The 12,181-nt window shown below is 40.9% G+C and overlaps 1 protein-coding gene across 1 annotated transcript in view; it reads left to right on the top strand.

The window, feature by feature from the left end:
• DPYD (dihydropyrimidine dehydrogenase) overlaps positions 1–12,181 on the top strand; it is a 1,260,313-nt gene that overhangs the window by 730,949 nt on the left and 517,183 nt on the right. The window lies entirely within an intron of this gene.

The following is a 12,181-nucleotide window of genomic DNA, read 5'->3' on the forward strand; positions in this document are numbered from 1 at the left end:
CCCCTCCGCAACCCTCTGCTCACCCCCGTGGCCCCCCGAATCTTCAGGGATGTGCCTCGAAAAAGGCGATGCTCTGTCGAGTAAATTGCCTTACCGAGTATGCTCGCTCATCTGTAGTTACTAAGAATGCAGTAATTCTATTATTTTAATATAATTTGTGCAGAACCTTCAGTTTAACCCAGGCCTCAGTCCAGAATATAGGAGATATTTCTACAGTGTCAGCACTTCTATATATTGAGTAAGCGTATCCGGCAGAATATTTGCGATTTATGGCAACTTTGCCAAGGAAAAAAATGTTACTAAAAATATCAGTATTGGAAGTGTACTGTGAACATGGAAGTATCTGTTGTATCGCTACACCCTTGTTTTGTCACAAACAACTGCCAAAATGAGTTGCTAAATACAGAAGTTTTTGTTGCCTCTCTTTTCACGTCTTATGTTTTCTTGAGGAAAAAACTGTAAGTCCACTCATTCTAACAAATTTGTGCCATTTTGTAGTGATTTTGCACAAAATTGCTGCAAAACACATGATTTGACCCTGACATGTGGAATGACTCTAACACCACTTACAAATGAATGTTTTATGGTTGCGTTTTTGTGCCATTGTGCCAAAATTACAGACCAGTGTCCTTGTCTGACCGTGGGTCAGCTGACCTAAACTCTTAGCATCATTTGAATTTATGATGCTGTGAATTTGAGGTAGTAGACCTGCGGTCAGGCCAGGATATTCATCCGTAATGCATTTGTGGGAAACTGGTTTTAGGGTTTATATAGACAATACAGTTGTCACTTCTGTGCTGGGTTTATTCTTATGTAGCTTGTTGTTTTTTTAGCCGTTTAGTCGTACATGATCCTCGGCGATGAGCTCCCTCAATGTTTTTCAGTTTTGCACTGCTTCTTTCAGTTGTGTGATATCCATGCCAGTATCAGCTCTGACAGTATCAGCCATCATGTCCTTTGACTCCAGTTCTTCTTTTGCCGCTGATCTGTTCAAGCATTATAGATTTTTCTAGCGACTCTTCTCACATTACATGGGCAAAATCCGTGAGCCTGAGCCCAGTCATCTCCCCCCAGTGATGTATCAGGTCTTATACAATTCAGGACTTCTCTGTTACTCTCGCTGTCCAGGGTATACGCAGCAGCTTTCGCCAGCACCACAGCTCAAACGCATCAACCCTCCTTCTATCAGCTGTTTTCGTAGTCCAGCTTACATGGCTATGGGGAAAAGAGTGGTTTGCACTATTCTGCAATTATCCTGCAATTATTATACTGATATCCCTACTTTTCCCGATTTTGTCCATGTTTAGCATTTTTCTTCGCCCCAATGCTATCCTACGTTTTATCTCTGGCATAGATTCTCCAGCCTGGGAAATTTTTGAGCCAAGGAAAATGAAATCTCGCACACATTCTATGACCTTATTGTCTATTTTGATTTGAAATTGGCAACTTTTTGCAGTTGTCATAATTTTAGTCTTCTTTAAATTCAGGTAGAGGCCCATTTTTTCCTTTTCAGTTTTAATCTTACATATCAGCTGCTTCAGACTGGCTTCTGTTTCTGCAAGTAGAGTTGTGTCATCTGCATTATGGAGATTGTTGATGTTTCTGCCACCTTCTTTCACCCCTGTTTCCAATCCATTTTAAACATGACCACTTCTGCATATAGGTTGAACAAGAAGGGTAGGAGGATGCAGCCATATCAGATGCTTTTGCAGATCCCAAACCATTCAGTGTCCCCATGCTGTGTTCTCACAGTGGCTTTTTGATTGGTGTTAAGTGATTTTATCAGCTTAACTAGATGTGCTGATATGCCCAGCTCTTGTAGGGGGCACCATAGCTTGTCATGGGCAATGCAGTCAAAGGCATTGATGTAGTCACTAAAACGCCTATAGCTATTCCTGATACCTGCACATCAGGGAGCGCCACTTCAACTACTGATCTCATTCTTTCCTGTATAATTTTGAGAAGGATCTTGCTTGCATGCAGAATGAGGGCTATTGTTCAGTAGTTGGAGCAATTCTATGAGTTGTCTTTCTTTGGTAGAGGGCTGAAGGCAGGATCTTTTCTAGTCCTGTGGCCATTATGTGGATGCCCATACTGCCTGGTACAGAACTATGATGGTTTTCCCTGGTACTGGCAGCACTAGCTCTGCTGGTGTTTATCTATGCCTGGTGCTTTATTTTTGGCTAGTTGGACCATTGCCATAACTACTTCTGACTCCATAATGAAGGGCTCCAAGTCCACAGGCTCCACCTCATGCAATGGTCCAAGTATGTGCTTGCAGGCATATAGTTCCTCTGAGTATTCCCTCCACCTATCCTTGATACTCTGTTGGCCATTCAGTGCCTTCCCATTTTTGCCTTTGATTGTCCTGTTGCATGCCAAGAAAGCTTTTTGGTTTATGTGCCTTACATGGGTGTAAATGTAATGCCCTAAAAGAACCAACTACATTCTTGCAGGGATTATCTTACGTTGACTACATAGGCATAGATTTGGACCTATAATGTTCATGCAGGATTTATCCTTAAGAGGTTGGCACAAATATAATGTCCTAAAAGGACCAAAATACACCACAAATGCAAACAGGACCAAAGTGGATTAACAAAATGGATACATTTATTTAGAACGAATAGGACAGGAAACACATGCTGACAACAATCATGTTGTAGTTTTTACATTGACATGACTGTAACCTGGGAATAGGGCTTTACTGTGCATTGTGAATGTGTACATTTTTTTTCTATCATATACATATATAAGCCCCTAATGGAAACTTATGAGCTCTGAGAGCCATTATATACTGGGCATTTAGTCAAAGATGTGAAGGATTCTCTGCTTATTTACTTTGTATCAATACATAAAACATTTACACTTTTCAATTAAGGACAGTAGCAAGGCAACTTTTTCGCAATAACATAATGATAATTGCTTTGGAAATCGCTGTCTGTTGGAAAGACTTATTCAACGGTTTGCATATTAATTTTCACATTAGAATTATCAATTGCTACAGCCTAGGAAGGGGCTTAAATCTATTGTTTAACCTACTAAGAAGAATTGACTTGAAAAAGCTCAGGTTTCCCAAGTCCCATACTAATGAGATTTTCTTTCCATAGAATCCTAATGAAGAAACACATGATAGGCATTAATTTACCCATAACATGTTGCAATTTTAATACCCTTCAGTATAAATCTGTGGATTATGTTAGGAAATACCAGTCGCTAATTAGATACTTCTTGCAGAAACCAAACAAAACCAATGTGTCTCTGTTGAAGCGCACACAGGATAACATTTTCAATTGAGACATTAAAGAGATACTACAGTAGCAACTGTCACCGCATTGCAACTGTGTATTGATATTCATATGGCTTCTGACCTGCTGAGTTAAGTTTAAGCATTGTCCGATTGGCAAGGAACTCGTAATCGATATTTCAATCGATGCCGAATTCAAAGATAAAAGTTCATTGTACTAGAACAGTTACTTCTAGGTGTTACATTGTATCTCTGTGCTACGGAAATACATAGCTGGCTATTGAAGTTAGGTTTAAGTGTTTTCGAGGTGAACCCATGCAGATGATGCTGAGCCTTTAGTTTAGCTCACATAATGTTTGCTTTTATTTAGTTGTTTTTTCCCTTTACTCTCTTGTGAACATGTAATTCTGATTAATCAGAGACATCTGCTTTCACTCTGCTGGTGACATGCATTGATTTGTATGGCTGTCACTTTCAATAATCAGCACAGGTTTTTTCATTACGTGCACTCAGTGATGTGATTGCCCAAGCAAAGTTTCCTGCAGATCTCACATTCCTGTTTAATCTATTTTTTTTTTCTTGCCTTTCACCTCATTTAACCACTACAAAAATAGTTCTACGATTATGTGCAAATTTAATTGCAGGCTAAAAAATCTATACTCCGGGAATGCATTGAATCAGCAGTATTTTACGTAGCGCAGCATAAAAGCAATAACGGAGTGAAGAAGAGAAAGAGAAGATGGAAGGTCTATTTACAGAGGGATATAGTCATTAAATTGTGTGCGGCGGTGGACTCCACATTAGCTGGAATAATGTATGATCATTGTTAAGTGGAGAAGTGACTTACTGATCCATGAATGGATGTATATCAGATATATACTTTGCAGCATGGCAGGTACATAATGTGCATTATTTATGGCTTCCTAATATACCATTAGCAAACCATTTCCCCCTAATAGTGTGACTTAGAAGAATAGGATGGAGGATGATGTATCAGAGATTCCTCTGTAAGAAATTGGACCATTTTTGCACAAAGATCTTTTTTTTCCCTCTTCCTATTATGTTATTGTATTCTAGTTAGGTCTGCAGAATAGTTTTATGAATTGCTGTGGAAAGGCAGGTCGTCCTGCTAGGCCTAAGCACAATGGAGTTTTCTGCTCATATACAAGATGATGAGCTTGTTCACTATGGAACAGTGGATGACGACTGTGTGTAATAGAAGCAGGCAGCAGAGCCTGCAGCACATGCAGAACCCATAGACCACTTAACCTCTTCTACTACCGAGGTCAATTTGTTTCATCTTGGAGTCATTTTATGAAGTAAAATATTACTTTGCTGCTTCATGAGAAATTTGGTAGCTGGAGAGGTTTGGCCAGGTTTCAGGGTAATTTTTATATAACAGATGGACAAGGGTAATCCAATGCAGTGAAAAATGGCCACTTTTCTATCCAGCTTTTATGATTACTTTTCACTCAATCGTAATATATCCTTCGTTAATAGGGTTCTTTACAAATATGTTTAAAATATTAAAGCGCTGTATTTTCTTAACTTCCTAATAAATATTTAAGGCCCATTTTTAGCTGGTGAGAGAAATACAGATTGGAAAATACTTGGCGTAAAATGTGTCCAAATTTACATATCGTGCAATTTACTTTCTGAAATATTTACAGGCAAACACTTAATTAAAAAAAATGTGCACTTAGCAACAAGAAATTACTGACTGTCTTATTTATGTTCATAAAAAGGACAAATAGAACTTAGCCCAAGATTATTTTCATTACTAAGTAATTTCTCTAACCATGGATCAATGTACACCCAGGCTTTTAACAATGATTTTGTAGCCTTTTTGAGTTCCATGTGTCCCTATTGTATGTCTTCTGAGGTCTTCTGAGAGTGATATGCATTGAAGCATAGTTCACACTAACCAATATTTTTTTTAGAAGAACAGATTTGTCACCAACCAAGCTTTGCGTGCCTTTATCTTATGGGCAAAGCACCAATGAAATCCGATGCTGTTAACTCTTTGTACATTACGCATTGTGGATGCTGCCTACTTTCTACTATTTGGATTCCATACTTCCAATCTTGCGTCCTTAATTAAAACACTTTTTGACAATTAACTCTTGGAGAAGTCATTAACATGGAGGTTCACTTACATTTTCTCCTTGCACTGTGGCTGTTCACTCAATGTGCTCAATAAAAGACATGGATAGTGCTGTTTCTACTGTTTGGACAGTGAACAGTTTGTATTTTATTAATTTTATTGGACTATATCAGGGTTATAGGCGCATGGTCTTTCCAGAAAAGTATTGTACATGACTAATGACTAGAATTTGCTGGGGATTCTTCAAGTCAGACCACCATGCTTCATTTAAGGTAAATAATCAGCAGGTGAAAATTGATTAATGAATGGGGTAATTTTTTTATCTTGGTGTATGCAGCCTTGTATGTTACAGGATGTGTTGGCACTGTTTTGGGTTAGTATTTAATTTACTGTATATCACATTTTTTTAAAGTAGATTTCCCCCCAAAATCTGCCACTTTTCTTTTAATTGTCTGGAGGTCAACTTACATAACTCCTGAAATGTATGTTATGACTGTGCTGTGAATATACAAAGAAATTTTTCATATATATATATATATATATATATATATATATATATATATATATATATATATATATATATGTAAAAAATAGGGTGTTTTACTTAAAGGGGCTGAGCTGTAATATCCATTTCTACACAATGACAAAAATGTTACTGTTTCTTGGTGGTGGCAAACTTGAATTACTAATCCCCAATAAAATCATCTTTAACCACTTCAGGACTGCCCATAGACTATAAACATCCAGGCAGTCCTTATCTATCTCCTCAGAGAAGTTTTAAAGTGTTCTTGCAGAGAACCCCCATAAAGTCCCCCTGCTGTGCAGGAGCAACATGATCTGAGAGTCCAATGACAGCTCAGATCATAGAGCTTTGCCAGGAGACCAATCAATGTGGTCTCTTGAGAAAGGTCATATACCTCTACCTTTTTCTATGGTTATATGTGATCCTATGATTTTTGCTTTTACATTGCATTTTTACATGTGTCATTTTTTAAAATCCCAAGCAAGCTACTGAGTGAAATCTTGCGAGACCACCCATGTTTATTTCCATGTCTACTAGCCATTCCCAGTCTTTGGACCACAGCAGCAGGGCTTTGGCACCAGTTCTGCTTGCTGAAACCCACGTTCACTGAACCTCCGGTCGTGCGAGCGCAGGTCTTCTGAATGCACATCAGTTCCTGTCATTTTGGTACATTTCCCTTCCCGTCATTTTCCCCATTGAGAGCCACAATTAGGTTTATATAATGAATACATGTCTTGGCCACTTAAGGCTACTGATTGACAAAGGAGGATTGTCATAACCCCTGAAGCTTGTTGCAGAAGAGCCTTTGTTTTTACATTGGCTTCACATTATTTAAAAAAATCTTTAGTTTTTTTTGGTTTAAACTTTTAATAAACCTGAAAATGTTTTTATCTAAACTATGTGTTCCTGCTTCCTAGACCACACACTTGGCTATCTGCATTTCTGGATTACAGGAAGTTGAGGGAAGTCCGCCCGCGCTTACGTACCTCCCTGGTATAGTAAAGCCCCATTTACACGGGACAAGCTGTCAGGCAAACTATGCTCAACAGCACGTCCCAGTGAAGCTCGCTCTTGTGCTGTTACACAGAAACAAGTATTGCTGGAATCACTCAGAGTGCTGCCAGTATGGAAACGGGGTGGCTGGGGAGCGTGCAGAAACTGCATGCAAAAACTGAACAACTCTCGTTCAGTCATTCAGTCGCTGCATGCATTTATACAGGAAGACTCTCGTTCACATTTTCGTGGGAGTGTGGGAATTTGAACAACTCAATAATCGTCCAGTGTAAATGGACCATAAGTGATCCACTTCTCATTTTTCACACCCACTTGTACAGTTTGTTAATGGAAGATAGTCCTCAAGTGCTGTCTGCTTTTTCTGTTCTTTATACCTGCTGATCCCAGACTGCTGTATCAGGTGGCTGTGACTGGCCCTCTCCACTGTGGATGTCCGTGCTGGACAAGGATCCTCCTTCACCCACAGAGGTTCATATACAAGGCCCACCAGGCTGCTAGGCATTGTGGTGAGCCTCGTTTTTGCGTGGTGAGTGCACCACACCAGGTAAGTATGTTCCTGTATACTTGATTGGTTTCTGTGATGTCTATGGTAGCCAATCACAGCCATCACAGTGACAAAGCACTGCTGTGCCTTTCCCCTCCATTTCAGAAGTCAGGCAGCTCATTTCATAAAAAGGAAAATGAAAAACATAATGTGGATTTGTGGTAAATGTTATTTATTAACTACTTCGTGTAGTATGACTATCTGTATTACAGGCAGAAAATATGAATTTTTCCAAATTTTCTCTACATTTTGGATTTTTTAAATAAATAAACGCAAAACATACTAACAAAATAAACAATAGATATAAAGTAAGATGTGTTACCAAAAAGCAATCAGAGAATCACTTGAATAAGTATTAGCATTCCAAAGTTATTACCACATAAAGTGGAACATCAAATTTGAAAAAAACAGGCTTAGTCACATAGGTCAAAACTGGCTTGGGTGGCAAGTGGTTAAAGTGTATTCTCACCTTCAGATGGTTTCCCAAATAAGCTAATATCTGTATGTACAGGGTTAATAACAATATACTATATATGATTTGTATCCTGCATTTATTACCATGTTTCCTTTTGTGGGCTCCATTTCTAATTTTCAGTTCTCTCTGAGATGGTGGGAGGAGTTTAGCTGTTTTGTTTTTCCTTATTCACGCCACATGGGGAAACCAGCAGTATCTGCTCCCCAACTCTCTGAAGCACACATAGGATAATAACATTAACATGGGGAACATTATACAGAAGTTCTGAGCAGTGAATATGTGATTTCAGTAGCTGTAACACAGTAAATCACTTACTATTATCACCATTAGCACGAGTACTTGAATTTTTCTTCCAGCAACTTCATGCTACCCCTTTACTTCCCATAAACATCTTTGGGCAGCTTGGGACAACACCCCCTTCCTGTAATTCATTTCGGTGTCGGGTACTAAAGACAGACTGCACTTGACAGCAGGAGTGGACAGCAAATTAGAAGGAAGAGAGACTTTTAGTGACCAGTACTTTAGAAGGATTTTTTTAGCACAAGAGTGTCGTTCTAGGTAAATAAATTGATTTGTACTCTTTCTGCTAGTTATTACTTTGACTATTATACTAAGGTTGGCTTCACACGAGCGTGTTTTTGTGCATGCAGACGCACTCACAAAAACACACTTCTATTTGCGACAATGCATTCCCTATGGTGTGTTTACATGTCCGTGCTTTACAGGCGTGTGCCTGCAAAGATAGGACATGCGTGAACCATAGGGAATTGCCGGCACCCCTGCATTCTTTTTCAGGGAAGGGCTTTACATATAGGCCCTTCCCTGAAAAAGAAAGATTTTAGTGTAAATAAATAAATAAATAATATACTTACCTCTCCACCGCTGCCGTGACCCCCGCGGAGATAAAGAACACATCTGCCACATGCGGCAGATGTTTCCTTCATCCCTACTAGTAAAAATAATTCCCTGCTGCTACATCTGCCACTTCTGTGACAGATGCAGAAGAGGAACTCTTCACTTCTCAACGGCAGCTGTCACACATGTCAGCTACGGTAGAGGATTCTGCTGCCGGCAATCATATTCAGCTCTTTCAGCAGGCAGGGATTTTAAATCCCCACCTGCTGATAGATCAGCACCATAGTGCAGGGGACAGCAGGTGAAGACGCTGCTGAGCCCCGGCAGCTGAAGCAAGGTGAGTATCTTTTTTTTTGTTTTTTAAACCACTTTTACTTGATTTTAAGGGAAGAGCTTATATTCAAAGCCCTTCCCTGAAATCAATTGCTGGCAGCAGAATCCTCTACCTCAGCTGACATGTGTGAGAATTGAAGAATTCCTCTGCTGCATATGTCACAAATGTGGCAGATGTAGCAGCAGAGAATTCTTTTAACTAGCAGAGATGAAGGAAACATGTGTTCTTCATCCCCACAGGGGTCACGGCAGCATTGGAGAGGTAAGTATATTTTTTATATTTGTTTTACACTAAAATCTTTCTTTTTCAGGGAAGGCCTTATATGTAAAGCCCTTCCTTGAAAAAGAATTCAGGGGTGCCGGCGGCTCCATTGAAGACAATGCACAGACCTGCATTCACGCGTGTTTTTGCACGTACATGGGTGCGCACCTTTTGTACGCACCTATGTGCATGCAAAAACACGCTTGTGTGAAGCCACCCTAAGGGCTCAGTCACACGGGCGCATCGGCGCCCGTGTTACTGCAGGAGGAAGACGGTCGTACCTCAAGACGGATGTTTCTCTGCAGCGCCGGGAGAAAGAACATGTGACCGGCTTCATTGCCGGTCATGTGTTCTTTCTTCAGCGCTGCAGAGAGACGTCCGTCTTGAGGTGCGGCCATCTTCTTCCTGCAGGAAGGGCTCAGTCACACGGGCGCATCGGTGCCTGTGTACGGGTGCCGATGCGCCCGTGTGACTGAGCCCTAACACTAATTTTCTGAAAGTATGTCAAAATGTTTGTGTTCAGTAGGAGAGCAGCCAACTGAAAAGATTAGTGCATTATTTTATTCTTTCAGCTGGTGTAGATTTTTAAAATATTATTACATTCAGTTTATTCAACGGGAATATGTTTTGCTAACATGGAGATGTTGGAAGCAATACTGCTTCATGCACATTGCTGTATTACAGAGCTGTAAGGTGGCAGCCATAGAATTGGTATGTATTGGTCCTTGCCGTACCTCCATATGCCTCTGATTTTATACATTGTAGAGTTTCTTTTCTGCAGAATGAATCGATCCTCCACTTCTATGTACTTTTGACTGCAGTAGCAATGACTTCCCTACAGTAGGACATGTGACTGCTACAGCTAATCATCAGCCAAAGTGAGCTAGTGATTGGCTAAAATTGTCACATTTCCCTGGTGTCAGTGACATCACTGGCTTGTTGCAACAAGAAGTAGAGAGCAGCGTGGACCACATACAGGTCAAATGTGTGTGGCAGAGGATTTGGAGGGGTGAGTATAACTTTTTAGTTATTCCGCCACAGTGAGTAGCTTTGCAAAAAATGTTTCTCAGGATAATCTCTTTAATGTGGTATTGTATAGCCGATGTGCCACGTGCAAGAGGCCTTAATCTCTAGAGTAATAATGAGCAAATCTTTGAAAAGGTCTAAATTAGTTCAAACCATAATGGAGGTTCACCAAAACCCCTAAAACTGATGTATAACACTGTCTAAGAGCCATAAACCCATTGTATAACACTTAGGCCTCGGTCACACGGGCGTTTTTTCCTGCGATTTGCGGATCGCATGACGGATGCGCATCCGCAAATCGCGTGACAGGGGCCGAAAAATCATCCGAAAAATCTGCTCCTAGCCGCGTTTCATTAGAAACGGGCCGGAGCAGTGCAGCGCTGTCCAGCGCATTGAATTCAATGGAGCCGGCAATACAGCTGGCTCCATTAAAAGCAATGGGCTGCGGGCGATCTCACAACGAATTTTCGGGAAGGGCTTAAAAATATAAGCCCTTCCCTGAAAATCATCCAAAACTGTGTAAAAAGTAAAAAAAAATATATACTCACCTTGTCCCAGCAGACGGAGTTCAGCCGCGGCCGGCCGGCAGTTCTCCTGAACTGCTGTGAGTAGTATTCAGCAGCCGGGGAGTTAAAATCCCCGCCTGCTGAATGAGCTGCCTCTGATTGGTCACAGCCCTCACCAATCAGAGGCAGCTCTCACTCACCCATTCATGAATTCATGAATGGGTGAGTGAGTGCTGCCTCTGATTGGCTCAGCGCAGGGACCAATCAGGGGCAGCTCTCAGCTGTCATTCAGCTGAGAGCTGCCCCTGATTGGTCCCTGACTGTGACCAATCAGAGGCAGCTCATTCAGCAGGCGGGGATTTTAAATCCCCGGCTGCTGAATACTACTCATAGCAGCTCAGGAGAACTGCAGGCCGGCCGCGGCTGAACTCCGTCTGCCGGGACAAGGAGAGTATATATATTTTTTTACTTTTTACACATTTCTGGATGAATTTTAGGGAAGGGCTTATATTTTTAAGCCCTTCCCGAAAATTCATTGTGAGATCGCCCGCAGCCCATTGCTTTCAATGGAGTCGGCTGTATTGCTGGCTCCATTGAATTCAATGGGCAAACATCGTTCTTCTCTGCCACAGCTGTTACAGCTATGGCAGAGAAGAATGATTTGTCTAGTATATGTTCTCAATGGGGTCGGCGCTGCTGCCGCCGGCCCCATTGAGCGCATATAGAGAAGAGAACAGGAATCACAGATCGCAGATAGGTGCGATCTGCGATTTCTGTTCTATAATTTATCGGACGAGCGCATAAAAAGCGCTCATGTGTCCGATACCATTGCAAAGCAATGGTTTTATAAAATCGCACATCACATGCACATCAGCAGATCGCACAGAAAATCGCCCGTGTGACCGAGGCTTTACAGGTCTTTTATGACTCTTACACAGTGTTATACATTACTGTTGAGCTAATCAAACCAGTCTAATTCTGTTTCAGGCAGAACTTTGCTAAGCGCTCAGTTCGAGTGCATGGCGAACCAAACTTTCAGCAAAGTTCGACCCAAAACAGTGCTGTACTGGTTTGGTTTGCTCAACACTACTCTGGAGCTACCAGTGACTGCATATTGTAGTACTGTGCATGCAGATCAGCTTCATAACATTCTTGATTTCCATTGGAAGACAAATGCAGTTAATGGATATACATTATTCCAAAAGAAATATAAAATTCTGAGAATACTAAGTCTACATTCCTTATAAAGAAAGGCACCCCATTAAATTTTCCAACCCTATGGTGCAAAGTTA

Source organism: Eleutherodactylus coqui, chromosome 3, assembly GCF_035609145.1.
Source record: "Eleutherodactylus coqui strain aEleCoq1 chromosome 3, aEleCoq1.hap1, whole genome shotgun sequence".
NCBI classification, from domain to species: domain Eukaryota; kingdom Metazoa; phylum Chordata; class Amphibia; order Anura; family Eleutherodactylidae; genus Eleutherodactylus; species Eleutherodactylus coqui.